This window comes from Panthera leo, chromosome B1 (genome assembly GCF_018350215.1).
Source record: "Panthera leo isolate Ple1 chromosome B1, P.leo_Ple1_pat1.1, whole genome shotgun sequence".
NCBI lineage: Eukaryota > Metazoa > Chordata > Mammalia > Carnivora > Felidae > Panthera > Panthera leo.
Genome location: NC_056682.1, coordinates 15,703,889 through 15,712,058, shown reverse-complemented (window position 1 = coordinate 15,712,058; position 8,170 = coordinate 15,703,889). Strand labels below are relative to the sequence as shown.

General features: G+C 48.2%; 1 protein-coding gene across 9 annotated transcripts in view; it reads left to right on the top strand.

Moving 5' to 3' along the window:
* Positions 1–1,002: 1,002 nt before the first annotated feature.
* The window catches only part of ACSL1 (acyl-CoA synthetase long chain family member 1), a 77,455-nt gene continuing 70,287 nt past the window's right edge, over positions 1,003–8,170 (top strand). For 5 of the 9 annotated variants that reach the window (XR_006201447.1, XR_006201446.1, XR_006201445.1 and 2 more), the window contains exon 1: positions 1,586–1,800. The gene's annotated coding sequence lies outside the window, so the exon portion shown is untranslated. Of the gene's footprint in view, positions 1,164–1,585; positions 1,801–5,013; positions 5,196–8,170 lie in introns of those variants that run through there. The other 4 variants (XM_042934295.1, XM_042934294.1, XM_042934298.1 and 1 more) reach the window with 4 other exon arrangements.

Genomic DNA, 8,170 nt, shown 5'->3' with positions numbered 1-8,170 from the left:
TCTAATTTTAGATGGAGAGCCTATGTGTAGAAGGGGATCTTGGAGAACTGAGCGGTTACAGAGGCCACTGGAGTGTGGGTGGCCCTCACCATTGCTGTCCTGGGGTGCCTGGCACACTTTGGGAGGTAAGTCCTTGAGATATTAGTTGCTCCAGGGAACCCAATAAGCTTGAGGTGTCCGGGGAGCTCAGGCTCACAAAAACATAAGTATCAGTCCAGTCCAGTGGTTATTATGTGCATATGCTCTGGAAGCAGATTGCATGAGTTCCAAGAGTACTTTCGCCCTCACTAGCATTCAGCCTCTGTGCCTCAGTTCATTCCAAATGGCCAACGCAGGGATGCAGAACCCCTCAAAACCACAGCCACTGCTGAGCAGGATATACAGGCCCCAAGAACTTGGCAGGTGAATACTGCCCTTGAGCAATATCAAGCCTGCATTCTGCTCTCACTATACCCGGTTTGATTTGTTCAACGTTGCTTCACGACCAGGGCATTGCAGAAGTCCAGACAAGAGTGTTCCCAAGCCAAAGACTATGGCGAAACTCCATGTGAAAACCGTGGTGAAATCGGGCTAAAAGGGGTCGTGCATGTGGATGACAAAAAAAAAAAAAAAAAGGCAAAGGAAGACCTCTGGTCACCAGGATCCCGCCCCCGCCCCTGCTCCCGCATTAATCCTTGCCCTCCTGGAAGTCAGCAAGGCAGGCAATTGAGGGAGGAAAATGACAAAGGGCGTCTGCCGGTCCTCATGGCAACGGGACCCCAGGGCTGGCCGGGCTTCTAGGTTGAAGCTCTACAATATACCCTTTGCCCTTCCACAGATTCGCTATGAAATCGAAGGCAGACGAAGCGACTCTTCCTGAGTTTGCTCTCCGCGTCCCTGCACCCGCCAGCAGGCAGCCCGGCACGCGCGCACCCAGACGGGAGGTGGGCGCGCGTCGGGGGCGGGGCTTGAGAGCGGAGGCGGGGCCCGGGGCCGGGGCGGAGCCAGCGGGGCGGGAGCGGCTGGCGCACCCGCAGCAGCTTGGCTCCGCGGCGGCTGAGGCTGGGGCGCAGCCAGGGCGCAGCGACTACGGCGGCGCCCTTAAATAGCATCCGGAGTCGGCGCTGGGCAGGCAGTGGGCTGAGGTGACAGCCGGCGGCGTAGCGGCCCGGCCAGCCGAGGAGGTGAGTGCTTTTGCCGCCGGGAGCCGCGTTTTTCCCGGCTGCGGCGCCGGTGGTCTCGGCGGAGGCGCTGGGCTGAGGCTGCTCCGCCGGCCCGAGCCCGGGAGGCGACGGCCGCGGCGGAGACGCGTGAGCCGCCCCTCGACTCCCGGGGACGTTCCGCTTTTCCGGCCTCTGCCCTCGGTTCCCCTTCTCCCGGCAGCGGAGGCCTTCGGGCCGCCAGAGCCCGCCGCCGCTTCCTGTGCCTGAGCCGGGGATGCCCGGCCGCCGTTTCCCGCGGGCTGCGCGGGCGCGGGGGCTGGTGCACGCCGGGGTCCGGGTGACGCGCGCCGCGGGACCGGCCTCTGGTTTGTGTGACGGCGGGGACCCGCCCGTCCCGGAAGCCGGACCCCGAGCTTCAGATGCGAGGGATGGTCCAGCGGGGCCGGGGCGCCTGTCCCCGTGACAGGGTTTTTGAGGCGCATTCGGACCGCGCCTGAAAGCGTCGGAGCCGGAACGTCCTGCTTCCTCGGCGTGATGGTGGCCCCTGCGCGGAGCGCTTGTAGGAGGGTCGAATGCAGCCTCAAAAGCCGGTTGCTAAAAGGAGAAATTCTCGCGGTGTCTCTGGAGGAGTGCCCATAGCCGTGTTGGAGTCACTGATGTAAGAAGCCTGGTGTTTTTTGAAATTAGGAAGCAGCGATGATACCTATCGTCTTGTAGCCTGGGAAAGTGGTGGTAAAGGACTTGAATGGTCACGTGGACTAGAACCTAGAGACAGACACTTATCAGTGTGTATTTACAATCGCAGATCCCTTCCCCACCCCACCTACTTACAAGGTTATGGAGCTTAATTAAGACCATTGTAGAAGTGCTGTTTGCCTTTTAAAGTTAACAGTTCTGAGCATCTTCTTGATACAGGAGCATCCAAAGTGCCCCCCGACTGTCAGGACCCTTTCTTTTATCTTTCGTCTTTGCTTAGCATGAGAAAAACATGAAATGTCATAGTGTCTGACACAAATTTCACCTGTGTTTATCTCGGTGTAAACAGTTATTTGCTTAACACAAACAAAAAGTCAATCGAAAGTTTCTGGTTGATTCTGCATTTTCAAGTGGCCATGGCAGGTTCAATGGGCACATTAGTGGACTTGAGGAGGTGGAACTTTTAAAGGAAATCTTGCTTCCCATCAGCATGGAGCCAGTCTTCTGAGATGTTCTTTCTTGCCTTCACTCAACTGGGAGAATCCCTTCCCAGTCTGAAACTTGACTCCTTATTTGTGAAAGGTCTGCGTTAAACGAAAGTCTTTCATGAGCTAAGATTCTAGGACTAGAAAAAAATCTTCAAAAGTAGCCAACCTCATACCTCCCTTCCTCCCTTCAAATAGTGTAGGCATATTATAGACCTCTGTTTTATGCATTTACTGTGAACAGAAAAAAACTTTTTTTTTTTTTTAATCACCCTTCCCTCACAATTATAAGCATTTTGACTTATTTCCTTCCTGGCTCTGTTATGCATATTTTGGCAATATTTTCATTATTATTGCAGGCAGCCTGACTAAAAAGAGATCTCTGGGCTTTTTAACTTGGGGTGTTTAAGAGATAGCTAATTGTGACAAGTGCAGGTTGGGACAGGTTTCAGTTTATATCATAGAGGTATTTTCCTAGCTACCTCTCTTTCAGATGAAGTTTGAAATAACTGAAAGCATGCTCACATGCCACAGGCCTTACTATGTCTTTCGTTTTTGATGTTAGCTGGCTTGTGGAAAATGGTGGTGTTCAGAGGAGGGGCTGGGGAAAGATCAGATTGTTCTGTCATCACAGCTGGGGATTTCTCCTCTCTCCCTTCAAGTTTCACTTTTCTGGAAAGAGCAAGACTATAGGAATACTAGTAATTTCTAGATGTTGAGACTCCGTAACCCGAGATGAATATATATAATTTTTAAGGGCAGTTGCTGAATGTATTGGGCAGGTTTGCCTCATAAAGCATAAGCTCATTATTCTTCTGCACATACCGACTTTCGTATCCAAATACTGTTAAGTTAGAATCCATTAATAACGTTTTATGAACGGTATTGTTTGGATGATGCAATGGGATAGACTCTTGTGTTAAAAAATACAGAGGAACTTCCTTTAAGGCAGCTCCAAGCTATTGGTATCCTGTGGCCTTACTTGAAATCTTGGGATTCAAGCCTTTCTCTCTCGCAGGCAGGTTCGTCAGGAGGTAGACTGTAGGTGCACAGTGTTGGCTGCAGGTGGTCAGTCCAACTTGGTGGTCAGACAAACCCATCAGGATCGTTTGTCTTTGGCACTCATGCCTAGAGACAAAGTCTCCTTGAACCGAGCTGATCTGAAGCTGCACGTGGTTAGGTTTAATTTTCAACATTGTAGTACTTGAAGGGGCTCTGAGAGCTTTTACAGAAACGCGTTTGGAAAGCGCACAAGCTAGAAAGTGGAGGCAATTTCCCAGTGTTTGTGGCTGCAACTCCAAGATTGTCCTTTTATCTCCAGTTCCTTACCGAAAATGCCCAGATGACAGCTCAACAGGAATTTCTAGTTTGTGTGAGCCCAAAGTGGTACATAATTTGAAAAAATTGACAAGAGGAAGCTCTTGCGTAATCGGTGGTATGTTACTTTCTCTGCTTTTTCTTTACATCCTGACGTTTAGAAGTTCTTGGCTGAGTTGTAGACAATATCGAATTTGGTTTGTTGTAGCTTTTGTGCAATTCCGAGGAAGAATGAAATATGGAGCTTTTCTTGAAACATGGCTGGCTTGGAGGGAGGGCACATTCTTTTGGACGAAAGCTTAGGTGTAGGTGAGTGCTCTCTTCCCCTGTGCTGCCTGCCTAGAAGAATGCATTTGGCTGGAGGCACAAAAAAAAAAATCTAAGATTTCAAAACTGGTGGCTCTGTGTAGGTACCTGGGCTAATTCTCTTTATGAGAATTTTTCAAGTTTTAAATGAAATTTGAAAGCTATCTAACACCTAATTCGAAACCATTTGCCTCAGAAAACCTACATATGTGTGTGTATGTATATGTATATAAAATATAAAATGATAAAAAGTTTAGCATGTAAATGTGAAAGTATTTATAATAGGAATATATGCTTTTATAAGAATTATATTAACATAGGAATATTATATATTATATACTTTTTATATTATAACGCGAACCTCTGCTTCTAGAAAATTTGGGAACTATAAAAAAAGGTCTTCAAGGAATAGATGCTATTAACCTTTTTGTGTATTTCCTTTTAGTGTTTTTCTAAACAACTTTTTTTTGTACTTTAAGCATATAGTTTTAATTGAAGATAAAAATTTTGATGATTTAAAAAATTTCTTAATGTTTTAAAAAAAATTTTTTTAACATTTTTTTTTTGAAAGACAGAGAGAGACAGAGCACGATTGGGGGAGGGGCAGAGAGTGAGGGAGACAGAATCTGAAGCAGGCTCTAGGCTCTGAGCTGTCAGCACAGAGCCTGACGCGGGGCTCGAACTCACAAACCAGATCATGACGTGAGCCACAGTCCAACGCTTAACTGACTGAGCCACCTAGGCGCTCCTGATAGTTTAATTTTAATCACCTAAGTTATATTGTGAGCATTCTTCCATGTTGTTACCTTCTCCTCCAAAACTAAGTTTTGAGAATGGCTGCATAATGTGGTGTAAGGGATATGTTCCAATTTACTTACCCTTCTCCTACTGTTGGATATTTAAGAACAACTGCATCCGAACGGTTTGCCACGCTTCTTATGTATTTAATGTATCTTTTGGAAAAATTAAGGCGTGTTCTGCTTTAAAACTGTTGACACTGGCAATGATTTGAAAATTATTTTTGTTAGTGAATGGTTTTAATGAACTTTTGGGTTCCTGTGTTCTAGTGCAAAGCTGTCGATTTTTGGATTTCATGGTCTGGAAAGATAAATGGAAAAAATGGCATCAAAGGAGGAAACGTGGATTGACGTTTATACCATTTCCTCATTCTGGAAGGACTTCTGATAAATGTATTATCTGTCCCTTTGCACAGTTTTGGCGGAGGAAGAAATCGGTACTTTCCCCTCAGGTTGGTTGTGAGAGAAATGTGCATATATCTAAGGCCCAAATACCTCGAACACTGTTTATTCTTTAAATAACCAGAGGAAAGAGAAGGTTGCTACAGAGACTAGTTTCTCCCTCAGGGCTCAGCCGTCAGCTACAAAGCAGGGTCTGTGAGCTGACTGAGGCAGTGGCCACAGCCCGGCAGGGGCAGGCTCAGGACGTGAAAGGTGATGATAACAGCCAACAGTCCAAGGCGCTGTTCTCAGTGCTTCTGATATCCCGTGAATTCAGTTAATCCTCCCTGCAAGGTAGGTCCTGCTATTATCCCTGCTTTACAAAAGATAAAAGAATAAGGGCAGGAATGAAGTTGCCCAAACCAGGATTTGAACCTAGGCAAGTCAGACTGCGGGGGCCTGAGCTCCTAATTGGTTGGCTCAACTGCCTCCCTAGAGCTTGAAAGGTTCTTAACCCAGGAGTGTCAGCAAAGTTCCAGGTTACCTAGCTAGTGGCGAGACAGGACAGAAGTGGTTCTTTTTCCGTGTCGTTGTTCCTTGATATTTCCTGGCCTCATTTTTACACTGTCTTGTACCACCAGAGCGCTGAAATGACAACAAATTTTGATTCAGCTTGCTTCAGTGAGTGACAAGATCACCTGGTCCAGAGCTATGACTTTCTAGAGAATTAAAGAGTTAAAGGCTTTGCCTGCCCTTGGTCTCATTAAGACTGGTGAACCGTCGAGGTGCACGGTTAATGCATCAAGTGTGTGGCAGGAAGAGAGGGTGTGGCTGGGAACAGGGACCCACGCTCAGCAGAGATGGGCGAGCCACTCACTGAAGTAAGAGATTGGTCTCACCATGGCACATAGGTTTGCTTCCTGCTGTGCATCTCGGGTTACTTTTACCAAAAATAGACTTTCTCAGCATGTTAGAGACAAGAGAACAGAATTGTGAGTTTTCAGGGTTTGGAGGCACAGTGTTGTATCGTCTACTGGATATGGGTGCCTTTTTTCTAGTACAGTGTTAGGCAGAACCCCAAGGTACAGAATAAAAGCAGGGCTGCTGTGGTTGAAGGGGGCAAGGGTGGGAACCCCAGCTCCCACATATATACTTGCTTCCTGAGTCACCTCTGTCTGCGGCACTTCTAAATATCCCAGGCTCCCTGACCGTCGAAATAGCATAACTTGCTCCCTTGCAGACACAGTAATCGTTGTGCAGGTCATGGGTGATTTAGCCCAGGTTACACAACCTGTGTTCCCCTCTGGCCATGATACCCAGTGGAGTTTGTTCCTGGGCCCCGGGCCTGTTCGGAGAATGACCAGATCTCAGTGTACTTCTTGTTTTGTGCCCTGCAGTCGACCTATCTTCACTTACTCTGTACAGTATTGCACAACATACACCAATTTTTCCTCAACGTCACTGCCCAAACCATAGCCTGTCACCTCTGGTTTAGACAGTAGAGACCCTTCGTTGAAAAAAGAGGGAGAGAATGATGACTTTCCTTAATGAACAACTCTCTGATTGAATCCCTCCTCTGCCCAGAAGCCTTCCGGGGCTCCCTCTATAAGGTCCCAAGTCTTTATTTAGCTTGGCTCTTGGGAGCTTCTAGAATCTGGTTCCAACCTGCTGTTTCCCGTGCCTGTCCCAAACCACCCACATCCTGGGACTTTTGGAAAGCAGACTCTGGGAGCACGGGATTGCACCAAGGTCTCTGCATCCCAAGATTCTATCCGTGAGCTCTCTCTTTGGCCTGAGTGGCCTTCCCATGCCCTGGAAGGGCCTCATGGACCCTGTGCATTTACTGTGACCTGTCTGCAATGACATTCCTCATTCCAGCCTCCTTCCTCATGGACCTGCTCCTCAGAGACTCTGGATCCCTCACTGGAACCCTAGGCTAACGTTCAGCTGGCTGAGATGCGCCAGCAGCCGCAGCGGTGGTTAAAATGCTGAAATTCTGCCACATTGGGTAGGAATAGCTGCTACTCCAGGTGCCCCCACCCCTAATTCAGATTCTGAAGGGTTGGTGCCTGGTCCATCCAAGGATCTCCTGAACCCGTTCTGGGGCAGTGGCCTACTTCTTTCTGGATCGGTTGATACCTGGCTGTACTGGTCATTCATGTTATGAACAGCACCCCCTCTCTCCTTCATTTGCCTTTTCATGTGAGCATATCTTGCTTCCTCATATAGACTCCCCAGCCGCATTCTAAGCTCTGGGCACGTAGGAGACCTAGTCATTATCTTTTGCATGTTTTCGGCAGCATTTAACGTGGCACCTTAACTGCTAGCAGGCACTTAATATTGTCTGATGTCCAGTTGAGACCAGGAGACATTCAGACAGTCCGGTGTCCTGTAGAAGGGGATCGCTGACAAGAATACACGTTTCAGTGTTCCAAATTTGTAAATTATGATGCTGCGCAAAACTGAGATCTTGCAGCAAAGATCAAGGTATCGAAAATCACTAGACCAAGCCTGTGCTTTCGTTGGGTTGAGCTTAGTGTTTAGGAGTACAGCCGTGGTGTCTCTTTCAGGGTACTTTCAGAGAGGTTTCAACAGCAGGTGGTTGTAGGCTTTGCGGGATGTGGAAGGGAAGCGGATCAGTGTCAAGTTCTAGATAATCTTACATAACTGTACCGTCGCCTTCATTTACCTGGTATTCCTCCTTAAAATCATACCTTGTTTCTGTGCTACTAGTGAAATGGTCGAATAGCTGTTTGTTCCTTCTGTAGGACAATTACCCGCATTGTTCCTCAGGCACGCTTCCAAGGTGCCCCAGAATGTGGGGCTGGCAGGGAACTTGCCTGTCAAGCAGTCCAACCAACCACCCCATGGGAGGATGGAACCCAGATTCAGAGAGGTGTGGCTGAGAGCCCAGAGACAGGCTAGACTCTGAAGACAGAGCCAGCCTGTGCTGCCCTCTTCGGACAGGAATCAGAGATGAGCGCCACTGAGGCTGGCACCCCTCTAAAGTGTAGGCAGACTGAACATCCCTGGCCCGTGAGGCAGG